This window comes from Hyperoodon ampullatus (assembly GCF_949752795.1).
Source record: "Hyperoodon ampullatus genome assembly, chromosome: 18".
Classification (NCBI taxonomy): domain Eukaryota; kingdom Metazoa; phylum Chordata; class Mammalia; order Artiodactyla; family Ziphiidae; genus Hyperoodon; species Hyperoodon ampullatus.
In genome coordinates, this window is record NC_136931.1 from 37,409,951 (window position 1) to 37,431,363 (window position 21,413).

Sequence of the window (21,413 nt, forward strand, 5' to 3'; positions counted from 1 at the left end):
CACCTCACATCTATTAGAATGGCTATCAAAAAGATAAGAAATAATATGTATTAGCAAGGATGTGGAGAAAAGGAGGTCTCTGGACCTTGCCTCCTGTCTCTAAAATGGAGAAAAATCAATCCCATCCCTCGGCTGCCTAGAGGACAAACGAGAAACTTCCTGTAAAAGTGCTTTGTAAACCAAGGTGCTGTAGACCCTCAAGGGAATTGTGTGGGGTACAGGTGGTGCCCCACAAGAAGGTTCCCTCCTTTGAGGGCGGAAACATGGGCTCAGTAAATGCTTGCTGGATAATGAATGAATCTTTTCACCTGAAATAAGAAAATTAAAGCCCTGCGTCCCTAGAATGTTTAGCAAGGGGACAGGAGGGAAGCGGAAATGCTGACCACACCCAGAGTGTGTCTCCTGTCTTCTCTCCTCTCCCTCCTTCCCTCCTTTCCTTTTCCTTTGATTCAAGACACATTCTCTCTCCTGACTTTTTAGGGGGAGGAGAGAGTAACAATGACACTGACAACAGCTCCTCGTTTCTTTTTTTTTTTTAACGTCTTTATTGGAGTATAATTGCTTTACAATGGTGTGTTCGTTTCTGCTTTATAACAAAGTGAATCAGCTATACATATACATATGTTCCCATATCTCTTCCCTCTTGTGTCTCCCTCCCTCCTACCCTCCCTATCCCACCCCACTAGGTGGTCACAAAGCACTGAGCTGACCTCCCTGTGCTATAAGGCTGCTTCCCACTAGCTATCTATTTTACATTTGGTAGTGTATATATGTCAGTGCTACTCTCTCACTTGGTCCCAGCTTACACTTCCCCCTCCCCGTGTCCTCAAGTCCATTCTCTAGTAGGTCTGTGTCTTTATTCCCGTCTTGCCCCTAGGTTCTTCATGACCTTTTTTTTTCTTAGATTCCATATATATATGTGTTAGCATACGGTATTTGTTTTTCTCTTTCTGACTTACTTCACTCTGAATGACAGACTCTAGGTCCATCCACCTCACTACAAATAACTCAATTTCATTTCTTTTTATGGCTGAGTAATATTCCATTGTATATATGTGCTACATCTTCTTTATACATTCATCTGTTGATGGACATTTAGGTTGCTTCCATGTCCTGGCTAGCACAGGCTCCGGACGCACAGGCTCAGCGGCCATGGCTCATGGGCCCAGCCGCTCCGCGGCAAATGGGATCTTCCTGGACCGGGGCACGAACCCGTGTCCCCTGCATCGGCAGGCGGACTCTCAACCACTGCGCCACCAGGGAAGCCCCTGCGTGACTCTTTTTGAATCATGGTTTTCTCAGGGTATATGCCCAGTATTGGGATTGCTGGGTCATACGGTAATTCTATTTTTAGTTTTTTGAGGAACCTCCATACTGTTCTCCATAGTGGCTGTATCAATTTACATTCCCACCAACAGTGCAAGAGGGTTCCCTTTTCTCCACACCCTCTCCAGCATTTGTTTGTAGATTTTTTGATGATGGCCATTCTGACCGGTGTGAGATGATATCTCATTGTAGTTTTGATTTGCATTTCTCTAATGATTAATGATGTTGAGCATCCTTTCATGTGTTTGTTGACAATCTGTACATCTTCTTCGGCAGCTCCTCATTTTTGCACACACCTCACAGTTTACAAAGCACTGTCACATGATCACATCTGTTTTCTCTTTTGATCACTGAAATTCAAATTTAACTAGGCCGTCCTGTGTTTCGTCTGGCAACCTAATACGCAGCCCCTGGGAGACCTCCCTCAGCACCCGCAGGCCCTCGGCCCAGGCCCTCCCAGGGACTCCTGGTTCCTGGTTTATCTGGAATTCATTGATCCAGGCTTCAGAAATAGCCTGAGCGTCCGTCCTCCACCGCCCCCACCACCCGGCCCCGTGAAGAGTCCTGTGCCAGACTCTCTCGGGGTGAGGTGACCTGGCAGGAGAACCCCCAGTTCCGGTTCCGTAGCAGAGCAACACTGTTACAAGGTAGGAAGTGCCAAATACATCCATGATGTGGCAACTGAGGCCTACAAAGGAAGTTACACCATCTCTCTAAGTGTGAAAGCTGTGGTATTCCTCCGCCGCTTGCACCAACCGCCTCTCTTCCTGAAGTGTTTCCCTTCCTTCCTGTGCCCTCCTAACCCTTCTCCTTCCCAGATTTCCCTCTAGACCAACCATCAGTAACCCTGAATGTCTGGAAGGAAAAGTCTCTCAGTGCCTCCCTTCCTGGGGGCCGTTCATTCTCTCTTTCAACCAGTATTTCGTCGGGTCTTTTGTGTGCCAAGCCCTGGGCTGGACGCACTGAGGTCACCACGTGGGTCCTGCGGGTCCCGGGCCAGCAAGGATGGCGGCCTCTCCTCTCCCCTCCCCCCCGCCTTCCTGCTTTCCTCCCTCCCCCTCCCCCCATACTCCCTGCCCACCCACTCCCTCCCACTCGGTGCCCGGGACACACCTCTGACCTCCTTGCTCTCACGGGGCCTTCAGAAAGACCCTCGCTGTCACAGAGGAGGGGATGTATCCTCGGTTTTCTCTCCTCTTTGATTCATTTTCAGAGCAAAGAAAGATAACCTCCAACCTGAGGGAAACGCGGGTTGTTTTCCTCCTGGTGGTGGAGGAAAATCATTTCACAAGCCAGTCCGCCCTCTGGTGGCCAGCGTCGGGGACCGGCCGTGTTTGCGTTACCCCGACGTGCTCGAGAGGCTGGGGCCCCTGCGGCATCGCTCGGCCCTCGCTCCCCCCTCGCTCTCCCGGCCACCTGGTGCAACCCTCCCTCAGAGTCCCCCTCCGAGACCCCCCTGCTCCTGGAACCTTCCTTGTAACAGTGTTGCTCTGCTACGGAACCAGGACCGGGGGTTCTCCGGGGCACACCTTGCCAGGTCACCTCACCCCCGGAGAGTCTGTCACAGGGCTCTCTTCACGGGGGGCGCTCAGGCCATTTCTGAAGCCTGGATCAATGAATTCCAGGTAAACCCAGAATCAGGCGTCATGGGGAGGGCCTGGGCCGAGGACCTGCGGGTGCTGAGGGAGGTCTCCCAGGGGCTGCGTTATTACTTAGTTTGTCACATGAAACACAGGATGTTCCAGTTAAATTTTAATTTCAGATATACAATAAATGAAAAAACACTTTTTTTTTTTTTTTTTTTGGTATAAATATGTCCCAAATACTGCAGGGTGCATACATACTTAAGCTAAAAAATGTTTTTGTTGTTTCTCTGAAATTTGAATTTAACTCATGTCCTGTATTTCATTTGCTAAATCTGGCAACCCTACTGAGTGGAGTAATGGCCATAGGAGGCCATCTGGACAAGGTGGGGGTGGGCCGGAAGGAGGCTGGGCAGGCAGGTCCCCAGAGAGGCTGGGGAAAGGCAGGGGGTCTGGGTCTAAATCCAGCCTGGGGGCACAGAGAAGAGAACAGTAATGCAAAATTCAAAGCATTTTTACCTGGAATTTACATTCAAATCATGGTGGTGAGATAAGGGTGAAAACAATGAGAACCTTGCCTGTCCTCAGGGCTCTGCTCAAATGCTGATCTCACCCCACCCAACTACCCCCACCCCCCTTCCCTAGGGCTGCACCCGTACATCCATTAGCAGCATCGTTACAAGGCTAAATACAAATACATTTTACAGATGTGGAAACTGAGGCCTAAAAAAAGTTATACAACGCCTGTAAAGTCACACACCACAGTTGAAAGCCGTGATACCATTCCTCCACCACTTTCGCCATTCCTCTCTCTTCCAGAAGTGTTTCCCTCTCCTTCCTGTCCCCTCCTACCAGTGGCCCTCCCTCCAATGTCTTCAAACTTGAGTCTACAGGACATACCAGCATATACCACACCCTTAAGGGCGGAGTTGGCCTCCTCCATGTTTCCCCCAAGGCACCTAGAAGGTATCAATAATTGGTGTGAAATGAATGGATTTAAAGAGGAAAAGTCTGGGACTTCCCAGACTTTTTGATGGTCCACATCAAAAAAAAAAAAAAAAAAAAAAAAATCTTTAAAAATAAATAAATAAAGAGGAAAAGTCTAACTTGAGAGCGGCTGCCTCCAAGCCTAACTTATAAGGTAGTTAATTGGTGTAAAGTCCCTAGAATGAGGCCTAGCAACAGTGTCAGGGCTCTGGAAATGTCAGCACTTTCCTTCGTGACAACTGCTGAAACACTGCTTCCTGTGAGGTGTCACCACTGATTTTTCTCCTGGAATGGTATTGCATTCCAGTTCTTTCCCACATGTGATGGCACCCTTGACAATCACAAGACATTTTGGGGAGATTTCCTTTGCTTTCTGAACAAGGGTTCAGGTGAGTGTCGAGAGCGCAATGTGATATCATATTCCCTCAGAGAAACTATCTCTTGGCCTCATTTCCCCGTGACCATAGCTGTGCATCTATGTTTCTAGCAATATTAGAACCCATTTATAATGATTTATGGTAATTACACTGGACAGAAGTTTGATGGCTATTAGGCCTCTTTATTTGGCTGAAAAACATTTGAAGCGTGAAGCTGTGTGAGGCAATCTGTGCCAGCACCATCACGAAGCATCCTTGTGTTTGGAACCAATTTAGAGTGTCATTTTTGATATCACAGATTATCCATCTTCGGATTCCAAGTCCTTAGGATCTGTGTTCTCCTGCTCTGGTATCAGGAGGACAGCCAGCGGCAGCAGGCCTGCGCTGGGAGTGGGCAGCCAGGCTGGCACCAGCCCTAGGAATTGAATTCCCAGGGGACGCTGGGTCACCTAACACTCAGTTTTTTTACCAGCATCATTCCACCTCCTGCTTGCAGCAAGATCCTAGGACAAATGGAAACACCGGCTAGTGTGTTGCCTCAGCATGCCCTCCTCTTCGCTTCACTCACAGAGTGAAAAGGCTAGCTAGGACTGCTTAGGCCAGCACACACCAGTGCCGGCTGTTTGGGGCCGGCATTCACGCCAGACCTGATGTTCAGGGTTTGAGTATCACTCCTGAGTAGAACAGTCATGGAATTATAATAAATAAGAATCTCTCAAGCTGTGACTGTGTCATGCCAAAATAGCTGGATTAAAAAGTAGAAAATTCATCAACAGGCCAGATGTTTAATTTTCCACAATGACAAATAGAACACATTCCATCTAAATGTTTTCATGTAGATATATACTCTGGCTTTTTTACAGATCATTGCAACCTGCCCACACCAACACCTAGGAGATGGTTTCATATATGTACATCTTTATAAGCATGGGAAAGGTAGAGTCTGCCCAGGAAGAACTGAAGTAAGGCCATGAAAGTGCAAGACTGACCCACAGCCACTGCTGCTGTCCTGACTCCCTCACTGTTTCCAGGGCCCCCTGGGAAGATGTCTCTCTCTAAAAGCAAGAACAGCAGGTGCCATGTGACTTGTCTGACCATCGTTTTAATGAGAAAGAACAATAAGGGAACAATTACTGGGCTGAGGAGCCCAGGGCTGCCTGGGCCTGGCAGGTCCGATTCATTTATCCTCCTCTTTGTTGGGAAACTTGGATTGACTTTAATGATGAGAAATAAAGCGGCTTTCAGGAGGCTCTCTTGACACTAATGGAGCCTGGGAACCCTTTCTTTAGATAGACATTGAAATATGCAAGAACACCTATGTCATCTGAATGCCCATGACCAAGTTTTGGACATTTCAACTGCTCTTGGTAATTGGATTCTGTAAAACTCCAGTCATTTCTGTCTCCATCTGGCGGCGGGGGGTGGGGGGTGGGGGTGGGGTGGGGGCTGGGGGTGCGGAATTCATTGTTTTAATATCCACTGGTAAACTTAGGGTTTTATTTGCACAGAGAAAACCCATGAAACAGAAACTGAAGATAAGGATGGGAAAACTACTTCAGTGTTTGTGCAGGTGACTTTAGAACTTCCCTCTCCCTCTCTTTCTGCCTCTGCCCTGGCTGGGGGAATGCGCACGGGACCACCAGACACTGATGGTTTTAAGCCATCCGCTCTCTGCTTCTACTAAGTCTGGGACAGGAAGCCATTTACAGTAGCCTGGGGAGGGTAATGATTCCAGCTTCCCTCCAGAGACATAACACAAACCTGGAGGCAGGTGTCCACCTGAGTGCCCTGGTCTAGAGGCCAGGCTCTGAGGAGCAGGGGCTGAGGGAGCAGCTTTCTGCTTTAGTTAACTAAGCCTCCTCTGTGCTGGCCTGTGCCCTGGCCCCAGCTGTGCAGTGGGTGCCTGGCATCCTAGAGGCCTCTGCTCTCCCTCCCTGGTACTTCCATCCCCACCCGCAGCCAGACATTTCCTCTGAGCCTAAGAGCCAAAACTCAACTGCCTTCTTGACATCTCCACATGGATGAGTCAAGCTCCACACATTCAAACCAAACCCCGGTGCTTCCCCTACCTACTCCCATTCCAGTGCTCCCTGTCTCCAGGAAGGGCACTCTGACCTTCCAATGCATAAGCCAGAAACCTAGAAGGCACCTGTGTCCCCTTGGAGTTATCCTTGTCTCACTCATGTCCGTCAGTGGCACTGGCATACTTCCAACCTCCAGAATCTGCATGAAGAAGTCAGGGGAAGCCATTCTTCTAGGCAAGGCAGTCTGGAAATGCCAGGAAGCTAGAATTCTCCAGGAGCAGCCTTTGACCAGTGACTGATGGCTCCCTCATTCCTCTGAGATGCGTGTTTTATCTCATTTCACCAAGTTTCCTGCAGGATTAAGCTCCATTTGCCCAAGGCAGGATGGGCTACATGGGCTTGCGATGTGTACAGCTGCATGGGGCCCCATTGCTTAAAGGGCCCTGTGCTTGGCTGAATACTCTGCTGTTGTCGTTCTGAATTTCTCAATAATTTATAAGCACAAGGCCTCACATTTTCATTTTGTACCAACCCTGCAAATTGCACAGCTGGCCCTGCCCAAGGGGTAGCTGGTTTGAGAATACCCTGGCTGCCTTCCCTCCTTCCTTCCCTGTCTCTCTTCTCCACTCACCTGCTGGTATTTCCTGACCCCAAATAAACTACTTGAACTCAAATCCTCATCTCAGGGTCTGCTTCTGGAGGAAGCTGACCCATGACCCCAACATATCCATTTCTCCAGAATCTGTCCACTGCCCTTGGTTTATCCTCATCTCGCCATGACACTCTCTCTCCTGGACCACTGCAGTGGCCTCCCAACTGTTATTTGCATGTCCACTTTGTTCCCTCCAATTCCTTCTCCACAGTAGCCAGAGGGTTGGTTGGTTTGAATATAAAGATAATCATGTCACTTTCCCGCTTGAAACATTTCAAGGGTGAATTATTTTTTTTATTTTTTTTTTTGCAGTACGCGGGCCTCTCACTGTTGTGGCCTCTCCCGTTGCGGAGCACAGGCTCCGGACGCGCAGGCTCAGTGGCCATGGCTCACGGGCCCAGCCACTCCGCGGAATATGGGATCCTCCCGGACCGGGGCACGAACCCGTATCCCCTGCATCGGCAGGCAGACTCTCAACCACTGCACCACCAGGGAGACCCTCAAGGGTTAATTATTGAAGCTGGGTGATGGTATGTAGGGATCTGTGATCTTTTTCTTTCTACTTCTGCATATATTTTTTAAATTCTATAATAAAAGCTAAATTAAAACAAAGTCTCAATCACTTCCCAAAGCTATTATGAGAACAGACAAAATCACGGTGGCCCATGAGACCTACAGGAGTTGGCGGCCCTTGTATTTTTGCACATTATTTTTGTATTTTTGCCCTTGTATTTAGTCTGCACATTAGCTATAATGGCCTTTCTTTTCCTTAGATGCACTGTGATCCTTTTGGCCTCAGGGCCACTGCACATGTTGTGCCCTCTGCCAGGAATGCCTTCTCTCATACTCTTACTCCCTCCCAACTTAATCTCTCTGTTTCTCAGTTTTTCCTCATCTGTAAAACAAAGATGATACTAGTACCTACTACACAGTGTTTTCTCATAGGATTGTTATTAGGATAAAAGTGCCTGGCACAAAGCAAACATTCAAAGAACACCAGCTATTGATACTGCAAATATAACACTGCTGGGCTTCCCTGGTGGCACAGTGATTAAGAATCCGCCTGCCAATGCAGGGGACACAGGTTCAATCCCTGGTCCGGGAAGATCCCACATGCCACAAAGCAACGAAGCCAGTGTGCCACAACTACTGAGCCTGCACACCTAGAGCTCATGCTCCACAACAAGAGAAGCCACTGCAATGAGAAGCCCAAGCACGGCAACAAAGAGTAGCCCCCGCTCGCTACAACTAGAGAAAGCCCGCGCACAGCAACAAAGACCCAACGCAGCCAAAAGTAAATAAATTATTTATTTAAAAAAAATAATAACACTGCTTCCTCCAGGATTTGAATAAAATTGACAATCCAGGAAGCCTGGCCATGTTTATTCTGAGTTCCCTCGGTGTCTGTACCTCAAGAAGATCCTAAGCCAGCCAGTTGCTGTCTACCCTCCACTTGTTATGGTGAGAATCAAATGAACCTTAAAGATATCGAGGGCCTACAGGCATGAAGCATGATTATTGTATGCTTGGGGGACCCAAGAGAAGCAATGTGGCTCAGTGAATCAGAAGCCTTGAGGCTCTGCCAACCTGCTTAACTGGTTCCTTCTAGCTGCTGTTGGCCTTTGATTGGGCAACCACACATTCAATCAAGTTCAACCTGAGGTTATCAGAATTAACCAGATGTCAAACACTTCCTCTCTGATTCAGCCAGCTTCTTGACCTGCTATGTGGCCATCTGATTATGGTTTAAGTGGGTATCATCATGTCCACAGGAATCCCAAAAGCCATGAGGTGCTGGAGTTAGGAAGGAGAGAGCAGCCCACGGTTCCTATGGTAGACTGAATGTTTGTGTCCCCACAAAATTCACATGTTAAGATCCTAATTCCCAATGTGATGGTATTTGGGAGGTGATTAGGTCATGAGGATGGAGCCCTCATGAATGAGACTGGTGCCCTTATAAAAAGCACCCCAGAGAGCTCCCTTGCCCCTTTGGCCATGTGTGGTTATACTGAGAGGACTGCTATCCATGAACCAGGAAGCAAACCCTCACCAGACACCAAATCTGCCAATACTTTAATCTTGAACTTACCAGCCTCCAGAACTGTGGGAAATAAATGTTTATTGTTTAAGCCAGCTAGTTTCTGGTATTTTTGTTATAGCAGCCCGAATGGACTGAGATAGTTACCAAATGCCCAATAATGTCCAGTCTCTGTGGCAACCTTTTGAGACTCCTCATTGATTCATCCCAAAATTACTCTTCTTAGGGGTTCTAAGGTTCAGAAGAGTCTGGAAACTTGCTAAAGGTCACACAGGGAAGATTCAAAACCAGATTTGCCTGGCCCTAAGCCTGAACTCTTTCTCCAAGTTTCAGCATTTCCCAAACTCAAGATTCCTAGGCCCCATTCTCCCACTGCTAATTCAGTAAATCCAAGGGCAGGCCTGAGAATTTGTATTTTAAAAGTGACTCTGAAGATCATCTAGGTTTGAGAACCATTTACAGAGAGCAACTGTATTTCCCCAAATCCAAACAAAATGGCCCCATGAGGCTCAGTTTGTGAGCTGGGCCCAATTTCACCACTTGCTTTAAACAATTAGTTAACCAGTCTATTTTACATCATGCCTGTCTTATTTCAAATCAAGCCTTTTAACATCTAAACATATAAAGTCCTTTATTTATTGACCAAATCTCTGTCCCAAGACGGCATTTATTCTGTGATTATGTGCACTGTAGACCCCTCTGGTCCTCTGCCCTCTCTTGTACTGTAAACTCTTAGAAACAGAAATTGAGTATGTATCATTTCATCCTACACAGAAAGACACATAATACATGCCTCAGCCCAGCACACGTGGCTTGATAGGAAAAGATGTCCACCTTGTCATCTTCCAATTTTAGTTCCTGGAGTTCTATAGACTCCTTTCTAGTAGGAAAATTAGACCAAGAGCTGCTTTAAAGATACAGTTCTATGCCCTCCAAGGCATTAATAAACTGGAATCATGTAGGAGCTTTCTAGAGCAGAACCATCTCTGCAGTCAGAGCTGAGAGTCTGAACCAATTCAGGAGAGAAGTTGCTGCTTATGAAAAGCAGATTTGCTGAGCTTATAAATGGATTTTTTATGAACTTCTTGTCCTGCCTCTGATTTCAGCACTGGATCATGCTAGATTATGCTTCTAATGCCTTTCCCAATTCAAAAATAAGGCTTACAATAACAACCACTGTTAATAAGTCAAGGAATTTATCTAAAGAATGGCTTATTTCATGCAGACTGTATTTCTCTCTATTCAAACACTATAACACTCTTGCTCCACTACCATAAACAGAAAGCCTCAGGGAGCAATAACTAACTTAATAGTTAAAATAAATGTTTAAATTTTCTGTGTAAAAAATAATAATGTAGCTAAACTTAAACATTAGAAAACAAATTATTGGCTTTCCTTCAGAGTTGGCCAGAAAATATATTAAAAATGCCCCCAAAATAATTTTTTTTAAATGCTGGAAAGGCAGAGAAATGATTATGACAGTATAAATGATGACAAAACTTTTTAATGAAGAGCAAAACTTAGTCAATTAACTCTTGTCTACACCATGTCAGGAAATGTGTTTAATCTTTTCCCACTGAACTGTGTTTCTTCTTACTAAACTGATTCAATTTGCCTGACTGGCATCAAGACTATATGTGCAATTCACTTCTGTTAGGGCAGTTAACTCAGTCCCTGCATGTATGGCAGAGACGAATACTGTGTGGAGTGTGGTGGCCTTGCCTGTCTGGACATCTCATCACTTGGACTTGGGGACCAAACACATGCCAGATGACAGCCCCAGGATTTAGCCACTGTAACCTTTTCATTGGGGTCACTAGACAGACACTATATGGACATAAACCAAAGGCACACTGAGGAAGGGGCACAACTGAGCCTGGGATGGGGACAGGTAGAGAGGCTTCACCAAGAGGGGACTTTGCAGCCATGTCTTGAAGGATGAATAGGAGAACAACTAGCAGATCACATTGTCTCGGAGACCCAATAACCAGCTAACTGCTGCATAATCACTTCATTACCTGCTGCAGAGCCAGTGCGGTGCTGAGTCCTCTCTCCTTGCAAACATCCTCTCCTCTTAAAGAAAGTGTTACTGGCAGGAGATTACTGCTGGCACACATCCTCAACTTTCCATTTCTCAGTTTCCATGATTTCCTTTGCTAACCCACTGGACTGGCTTGGGCAGCACATCCGCGGCTGTGGTGACAGGGAGCACTTCCTTCCGCTCCTCCTTATGGTGGTCCATCAGCACAATCAGCCCATGGTCGGTGCAGTACTACTCAGGCAGCTGTCTTGTCAGCTTGACTGTGTCCCTCTGTCCAGCACTCATTTTCAGTTATTCTAATCTTTCCTATATCAACCTACAACCTTTTAATCCAATGTCCTACACAGACCAGGGAGAAAAGACATCCAGTGGGCCACCAAGGCCTGGGGCTCTGGGGGTACAGTGAGGGATCCTTCAGGGTAAAAGTAGTTTCAGTGGCCTGAGTATTTGTGGTCAGGCCTGCCCAAAGCCATTCCCAAATGGCACTCTTTGTGCATGATGGGCTCCACTTTAAGAACACTCAATTTATGAAAACCCAAATTGACAAAACAAATACCTCAAGGGCACATGTGTTTCACTCAGCATTCGGGGTGCTTCTTCAATCTGAGATTCATGTATTTCATCAAGTCTGACTATTCTTTTTCTGTAGGGTCATTTCTCGTGTATCTTAACTATCTCAAATTCTCAGGGGCTCTAATTCTTTTGTGGTTGTGTCTGCTGATATTCTCTAATGGTTTATGAATTTTGCATGTGAGCTCATCTTTCCTGGGGGCACATACGTGTGTGTGTGTGTATGTATGCCCCCACACATGTGTTCTGTGAACTCTGGAATGTGGAAATGTCCCCACAGAGCAGGTCTGAGTTCCCCTCTGCCGAATACCCAAGTATTTCACCTGTGATAATTTTTCCTCTTAATTTATTGGCTCTCTATTGCTACAATAAACAGGAAGAGTAAATTTGCGTTCCACATTCTCGCATGGAATAGGTTTGGGGTTTCAACTTCTCAAGAAGGTCTTTTTTTTCCACCCAGAGTCCTGATGAGATAAACTCCCATGCTAGGGTAGGTGTGCACCTAATCACAGAGGTGCAGCCATTCCAGAACCCAGGTTTGTGCAGGTGTCAATTCCAGCTCCCCACCACTCGTGGCTGAAGGCCATGTGTCCTATCCCATTGTGGCCAATAAACTGTTTGGGTCAGTATCAAGGTCTGCTGTCCCTGGCCCATCATGGCACTGACTTTCATGGGCACCAATGTGGTGTGAACTCCTCTTCATTGCTGGCACATGGGGAAATCTGTTTATTTTGAGCTTGTCATTGAATTTGAACTTTTCAAAAAACATTTTACTCTACTGTTTAAAGCAAGAGGGAGGTCCACATCAGTTCATCATACTATATTCTGAAACCCAAAGTAGAGTTAATATTTTAAAAGCAAAATAATCCAACAAACAAAATACCAGGACCAGATAGCTTCACTGGTGAATTCTACTAAACACTCAAAGAAAAATTAATACTAACCTTTCGCAAACTCTTCCAAAAAATAGAAGAGGAGGGAACACTTCCAAACTCATTTCACAAGGCCAGCATCACTCTGATACCTAAAGCAGTACTCACAAGGAAAAAAAATCAAAGGTCAGTATCCCTCATGAACATAGATCCAAAAATCCTCTGCAAAATATTATCAAACTGAATTCAACAGTACATTAAAAGGATCATACACTAAGATCACGTGGGATTTATTCATGAGATGCAAGGATGGTTTAACATTTGCAAATCAATCAATATGATACACCATATTGTGAAAATGTAGGGTAAAAATTATACAATCATCTTAATAGATGCAGGAAAAGCTTTTGACAAAATTCAACATCCATTAATGATAAAAACTCTGAACAAGTGGGTACTGCCTCATGATAAAGGCCGTGTAAGACAAGCCTACAGCTAACATCAAACTCAATGGTGAGAAGCTGAAAGTTTTTCCTCGAAGATCAAGAATAAGATAAGGGGGCTTCCCTGGTGGTGCTATGGTTGAGAGTCCGCCTGCTGATGCAGGGGACATGGGTTTGTGCCCCGGTCCGGGAAGATCCCACATGCCACAGAGCGGCTGGGCCTGTGAGCCATGGCCACTGAGCCTGCGCATCCGGAGCCTGTGCTCCACTACGGGAGTGGCCACAACAGTGAGAGGCCCATGTACCACAAAAAAAAAAAAAAAAAGAATAAGACAAGGATGCCCACTCTCACCACTTTTATTCAACAAAGTATTGGAAGCCCTAGCCATAGCAATCAGAAAAGAAAAAGAAATAGAAAGCATACAAATTGGAAAGGAAGAAGTAAAATTGTCACTATTTGCAGATGATATGATACGATACACAGAAAATCCTAAAGATGCCACCAAAAACTACTAGTGAAGCCAGTAAAGTTGCAGAATACAAAATTAATATACAGAAATCTGCTGCATTTCTATACACTACAACAAACTATCAGAAAGAGAACTTAAGGAAACAATCCCACTTACAATCATATCAAAAAGAATAAAATACCTAGGAATAAACCTACCTAAGGAGGTAAAAGACCTGTACTTGAAAAATATTAAGACACTGATGAAAGAAACTGAAGATGCCACAAACAGATGGAAAGATAGACTGTGTTCATGGATTGGAAGAATTAATATTGTTAAAATGACCACACTACCCAAGGCAATCTACAGATTCAATGCAATCCCTATCAAAATACCAATGGTATTTTTCACAAAACTAGAAAAAATAATTTTAAAATTTGTATGGAAACACAAAAGACTTTGAATAGCCAAAAGAATCTTGAGAGGGCTTCCCTGGTGGCGCAGTGGTTGAGAGTCCGCCTGCCGATGCAGGGGACACGGGTTCGTGCCCCGGTCTGGGAAGATCCCACATGCCGCGGAGCGGCTGGGCCCGTGAGCCATGGCCGCTGGGCCTGTGCGTCCGGAGCCTGTGCTCCGCAACAGGAGAGGCCACAACAGTGAGAGGCCCACGTAACGCAAAAAAAAAAATAAAAAAAAGAATCTTGAGAAAGAAAAACAGAGCTGGTGGTATCATACTCCCTGACTTCAGACTACAATACAAAGCTACCGTAATCCAAACAGCATACTACTGGCACAAAAACAGACACATAGATCAAAGGACCAGAATAGAGAGCCCAGAAATAAATCCACACTCTTATGGTCAATTAATCTACAGCTAAGGAGGCAAGAATACACCAGTCTCTTCAATAAGTGGTGCTGGGAAAACTTGACAGCCAGATGGAAAAGAATGAAATTAGAACATTTTCTAACACCATATACACAAATAAACTCAAAATGGATTGAAGACATAATGTAAGACCATAAATCATAAAACTCCTAGAAGAAAACATGGGCAGAACACTCTTTGACATAAATCAAGCAATATTTTTTTGGATCTGTCTCCTAAGGCAAAGGAAACAGAAGCAAAAATAAACAAATGGGTGCTAATTAAACTTAAAGCCTTTTTCACAGCAAAGGAAACCACTGACAAAATGAAAAGACAGCCTACTGAATGGGAGAAAATATTTGCAAATGATATGACTGACAAGGGGTTAATATCCAAAATATGTAAACAGCTCATACAACTTAATATCAAAACAAACAAACAAAAACCCAGTCAAAAAATGGGCAGAAGACCTGAATAGACATTTTTCCAAAGAAGACACACAGATGGCTAACGGGCACGTGAAGAGATGCTCAACATCACTAATTTTTAAAGAAATGCAAATTGAAACCACCATGAGGTATCACTTCACACCTGTCAGAATGGCTATCATCAAAAAGTCTACAAATAACAAATGTTGGTGAGGATGTGGAGAAAAGGGAACCCTGGTTCACTGTTGCTGGGAATGTAAGTTGGTGCAGCCATTATGGAAAATAATATGCAGGTTCCTCAAAAAACTAAAAATAGAACTACCATATGACCCAGCAATTCCAATCTTGTATATATATCCAGAAAAACCCCACTAATTTGAAAAGATATATGCACCCCAGTGTTCATAGCAGCATTATTTACAATCGCCAAGATAAGTGTCCATCAACAGATGAATAGATAAAGAAGATGTGGTATACACACACACACACACACACACACACACACAGAGGAATATTACTCAGCCATAAAAAAGAATGAAATCTTGCCATTTGAAACAACATGGATGGAGACTTCTCTGGCGGTCCAGTGGTTAAGACACTGAGCTTCCACTGCAGGAGGCACGAGTTCAATCCTGGTCAGGGAAATAAGATCCCTCATCCCACATGCCGAGCAATGCAGCCAAAAAAAAAAAGAAACAACAAGGATGGACCTGGAGGATACTATGCTTAGTGAATTAAGAGAGACAAAGTCTGTATGTTTCCACTTATATGTTGAATCTAAAAATTTTAACAAATGAATATAATAAAACAGAAGCAGACTCACAGATACAGAGAATAAATTAGTGGTTACCAGTGGGGAGAGTGTTGGGTGGAGGGGCAACATAGGAGAAAGGGATTTTAAGGTACAAACTACTATGTATGAAATAAATAAGATACAGGATGTAATGTAAAGCACAGGGAATATAACCAATATCTTATAATAACTTTAAATGGAATATAATCTATAATAATATCAAATCACTATGTTGTACACCTGAAGCTAATGCAACATTATAAATCAGCTATACTTTAATAGACGGAAAGAAAGAAAGGAAGGAAGGAAGAGAAAGAAAGAAAGAAAGAAAGAGAGAGAGAAAGGAAGAAAGAAAGGAAGGAGGAGGGAGGGAGGGAAGGAAAGAAGGAATGAGGGAAAGGAAGGAAGGAAGGAAGGAAGGAAGGGAAAGCAGTGGAGACATAGATGATGTGATATATGGAGATCCCCAACAAAAGGAAGGAACCAACCAATAATCCTTCATGGAAACCTGCTGTAAAATCAACTTCAAAGAGCAGATAAATACCTCTAACACTGTATTTCTCAAAGAACTCTAGGGTTCTTCAAGGTATCACTAAAGGCTCTGTGAAAGATCACGAGTCAAAAAATAATAATAAATATCAGTTATGAATTTCACATGCCTTGTGATGAAATAGACACAAAAAAAGATAAATTATGATTTAAAAATTAGAGTAGAACATAAGGACCTGTGCAATTGTTATATTGTGCTTCCTGACAGGCAAAGGGTAATGGGAGATACATAAGGTTCTTTTTATAAAAAAAAAAAGTGTCAAATATAAGAAAAACTTATCATATTAAAATTAAACTCTGATCTTACAATATAGGTCATGGTAGGAGAATCTCTGGTGGGAAGGTGTAGCCAGCTACTGTTATTCTAAGTATGTGTATGATGTTTACAGTTTTTATTTAATATAAAATTAATAGATAATTGTTGTAGAAAATATGGTGACTCCAGATTACCAGCAAGAAAATTAAACTCTCAGTAAATCCTACCTTAGTTTATGGCATACCCATGTCTCTGCAGAATACTTAGGACTGATACAGAGAATCATGACTCTGTGCTGTCTCCTGAACCCTCAAAGAAAGACAAAGACCTTCTAAGAAGGTATACTATAGCGGACTCTGGTGGCTGCTCCGTCACTTACTATATAACACTAGGCAAATTCACCTCTCTGCACCTCAGTTCCCTCCTCAGTAAATTGGGATAGCAACAGGACCTATTTGAGGGGTTATGAAGACTAAATGAGTTAATAAATGTAAAATGCCAGGCACATAGTAAGTGCAAATCAAAGATTTGTTATTACCTATAGCAATCAATTTAATATTATAACCCAATTCTTGGAAGGTTGATAATGCATAAGTCACATTTGGTAACTCTCACTTATCTAGGAGAGTTGATTAACCAGGGCGCTGCCTTCCTTGACCATGGCAGATAACAAGAACTTTATTGTACTTGGTGTTGTAGAGGTGTACATTAGAAAGGATGGTTAACATCACTATGACCTCATGTATAGCTTAATATAGACACAGATGGATAGATACAGAAGTAATTAATAGATTTATGTACATAAATGGGTTAGTAAATACATATGTGTATCTCTCCTAACTTTGCCCATTGAGGGGGACTCAGTAGCAATGAGAAAATCCAGTGCTGAAATCTTATTTTCTAAACACCATTCTCCAGCAAAAGAAACTAGGTGTCCCTGGAGAAATGGCTGATTTTAGGTCTGGAGTAGGGAAAATATAAGATAAGCCTGGAGCATCTTGTAATACCAGGAAGGACTCATAAAAAAGAAAAGGATGGGGACATGTCAAAGGGACACAGGAGCCAACCTGGAAGAGCTCCCAATGTCCAAGGCTGGAAAAATTTAAGCAACAAAATAAATAATATTATTGGGTTATAACCCAAAGCATAAAATATATATACATGAGCCCATATGTATATAAACAAACAATTGAATAGATAAATAATGGAGAAAAGACAAATATTTTGCCAAAGAATTTATATTGATACCCCTCCCCTCCAGGAAGTGGAGCTTAACTTCCACCCCAGACCCAAATGGACTATACTTAGCAATTTTCTTCCAAAGAATAGAGTATGGTGGGGAAGGGGCAGGGAGTAACTTTACAATAGAAAAACATGGCAAACACTCCCTGAGGCAGGTGATCAAGGTTAGCATCACCAATGATAAGTCGTGTTGAGAGCATGTAGGATGTGATGAAAAGGGTACCTCGCCTTTGTGATAATCTTCCTAAAACCCATAACTCCATAACTGAGAAAAACTTTAGATAAACCCAAACTGAGGGAGAGTCTAGAAAATACATAATCCGTACTTCTCAAAACTGTCACGGTCAGGAAAAACAAATAAAGACTGAGAAACTGTCATAGACCAGAGGAGAGTAAGAAATCATGTAGAGTTAATGTAATGTGATACACAGGATGTTACTCTGGAACAGTAAAAGTACATTAGTAGAAAAACAAGTGCAATCAGAATAAAGTCTGGAGTTTAGTTAACAGTAATGTACCAAGTTGGATCTTAGCGTTGTGACAGACTTACCATGGCAATGTAAGATATTAAAAATAGGAGGGTTTGGGGGAACTCTCTGTACTATCTTTGCAACTGTTCTGTAAATCTAAAAGTCTTCTGAAATAGTTTATGAGCCCCACCTTCCCCTCAAAAAAGGAGGGCCAAATATTTGTTTTCTTCTGGGTCTCTGCTCAGTTAGAGACTCAGCAGAGTCTGCTCCTTATTTGGGCGTCTGGGTAGATCAATCCTGAGTGTCCCTATTTCCCACCATTTTTGCCCTTATAGTCATTTTTTGGTTCCTGTAAACATTTTTATCCAAGTTACATTAAAATAACATTTTAAATAATTTTGAGGCATCTTTCAAGTGCGTAAGGTATAATCAACTACCTTGTTTCCTTCATAAGTTATTTTATAATTCCAATGGAAAATCCATAGTATTCTTCTAATATGGTTCAAGGTCATATAGTCTTAACCTTTGTTACTCACAATCCCACTGTCTTCTAGACTTTGGCACTGAATTTATTATTTTATTTTTAAACAACAAAAGTAGAATCCAGAATCTCTCATTTATCAGTTTAGAAGAACAATAGAAATGATTATGAAGTTTGAGGTGTGATGGAAATACTAATAATAAATCAATACTATATTTGCTAATTTGCCAAGCTTGAAGTGGATTTTTTAAATTAAATGGAAACTGCAAAGAAAAATTTTAATCCCAGTAAATGCCACAGAGGCATTTCCTCTGCTCTTAGTGGCTGGAATACATTCAAACTCTCCAAGGGTTCCTTTAGCAGCTTTTGTCATATTCTTTTCTTTTTTCATATTACAGTTGATTTTATTTTTAAATTTTTAAATTGTATAATTGACCTACAATATTATATTCATTACTGGTGTAATCGAATCTAGTGATTTGATATTTTTATAAATTACAAAAAGGTCATCAGATAAGTCTAGTTACTATCTGTCACCAAAGTTATATTATTGAATATATTCCCTATGCTGTACATTACATCCCCGTGACTTGATTATTTTTTTTTAATTGAAGTATAGTTAATTTACAATGTTGTGTTAATTTCAGGTGTAAAGTGATTCAGTTGTACATATATTTTTTTCAGATTATTTTCCATTATAGGTTATTACAAGATAGTATATGTTCCCTGTGCTACACAGTAGGTCCTTGTTGTTTATTTTATATATAGTAGTGTGTATACGCTAGTCCCACACTCATAATTTATCTCCCCCCCCCAAAGCCAGCTATCCCCTTTGGTAACCATAATTTTGTTTTCTATGTCTGTGAGTCTATTACTGTTTTGTAAATAAGTTGATTTATATCATTTTTTTAGATTCCACATCTAAGTGACATCATATGATATTTGTCTTCCTCTGTCTGACTTATTTCACTTAATATAATAATCTCTAGGTCCATCCATGTTGCTGCAAATGGCATTATTTCATTTTTTTATGGTTGAGTAATATTCCTATATATATATATATATATATATATATATATATACACCACATCTTCTTTATACATTCATCTGTTGATGGACGTTTAGGTCACTTCCATATCTTGGCTATTGTAAATAAAGGTGTAATAAGCATAGAGATGCATATATCTTTTTGAATTAGTGTTTTTGTTTTCTTCAGAAAAAATACCCAGAAGTGGAATTGCTGGATCATATATGGTAGTTCTATTTTTAGTTTTTTGAGGAATCTCCATACTGTTTTTCATAGAGGCTACACCAATTTACATTCCCACCAAAGGTGAACTAGGGTTCCCTTTTCTCCACATCCTTGCTAACACTATTTATTTATTGTCTTTTTGATAATAGCCATTTTGACAGGTGTGAGGTGGTATCTCATTGTTATGATTTGCATTTCCCTGATAATTAGCGATGTTGAGTATCTTCTCAAGTGTTTGTTGGCCATCTGTATGTCTTTTTTGGAAAAATGTCTATTCAGATCCGCTGCCTATTTTTTGATTGAGTTGCTTGTTTGTTTTATGTTGAATTGTATGAGATCTTTGTATATTTTGGATAGAAACCCCTTATCAGATATATCATTTGCAAATATCTTCTCCCATTTAGTAGGCTACCTTTTTGTTTTGTTAATGCTTTCCTTTTCTGTGCAAAAGTTTTTAGTTTGAGGTAGTCCCATTTGTTCATTTTTGCTTTTATTTCCCTTCCTAAGGAGACATTTCCAAAAAAATATTGCTAAGTCTGATGTCAAAGAGCATACAGCCTATGCTTTCTTCTAGGAGTTTTATGGTTTCTGGTCTTACATTTAAGTCTTTCATCCAGTTTGAATTAATTTTTTATATAGGTGTGAGAAAGTAGTCCAGTTTGATACTTTTGCATGTAGCTGTCTAGTTTTCCAAACACCATTTACTAAAGAGGCTGTCTTTTCCCCATTATATATTCTTTGTCATGGATTAATTGACCATATAAGTGTGGGTTTATTTCTGGGCTCTCTAGTCTGTCCCACCATTGATCTATGTCTCTGTTTTTTGGTTTTGTTTTTCGGGTTTTGGGGGGGGGGGTTGGCCAGTACCATACATACTGTTTTGATTACTTTTGCTTTGTACTATAGTTTGAAATCTGGGAGTGTGATACCTCGAACTTTGTTCTTTCTCAAGATGTTTTGGCTATTCAGGGTCTTTTGTGTTTCTATACAAATTTTACAATTATATGTTCTAGTTCTGTGAAAAAAAAGCCATTGGTATTTTGATAGGGCTTGCATTTAATCTGTAGATTGCCTTGAGGAGTATGGTCATTTCAACAATATTAATTAATCCAATCCATGAACACAGTATATCTTTCCATTTGTTTGTGTCATCTTCAATTCTTTTATCATGTATAGCTTTCCAAGTACAGGTCTTTTACCTACTTGGCTAGATTTATTCCTAGGTATTTTATTCTTTTTGATGCGATTATAATTGGGATTATTTTCTTAATTTCTCTTTCTGATAGTTCATTGTTAGTGTACAGAAACACAACAGATTTCTTTATACTAATTTTGTATCCTGCAACTTTATTGAATTCCTTTAGTTCTAATAGCTTTTTTGATGGTGTCTTTATGATTTTCTATATATATTATCATGTCATTTGCAAACAGTAACAGTTTTACTTCTTCAATTCCAAATTGGATGCTTTTTATTTCTCTTTCTTGTCTGACTACTGCATCTAGGATTTCCAATACTATGTTGAATAAAAGTGATGAGAGGACATCCTTGTGCTGTTTGTGATCTTAGAGAAAATGTTTTCAGCTTTTTATCATCAAATATGATGTCAGCTGTGGTTTCGTTGTATATATGGCATTTATTATTTTGAGGTATGTTCCCTCTACACTGGCTCTGTTTAAAGTTTTCATCATAAATGGATGTAGAATTTTGTCAAAAG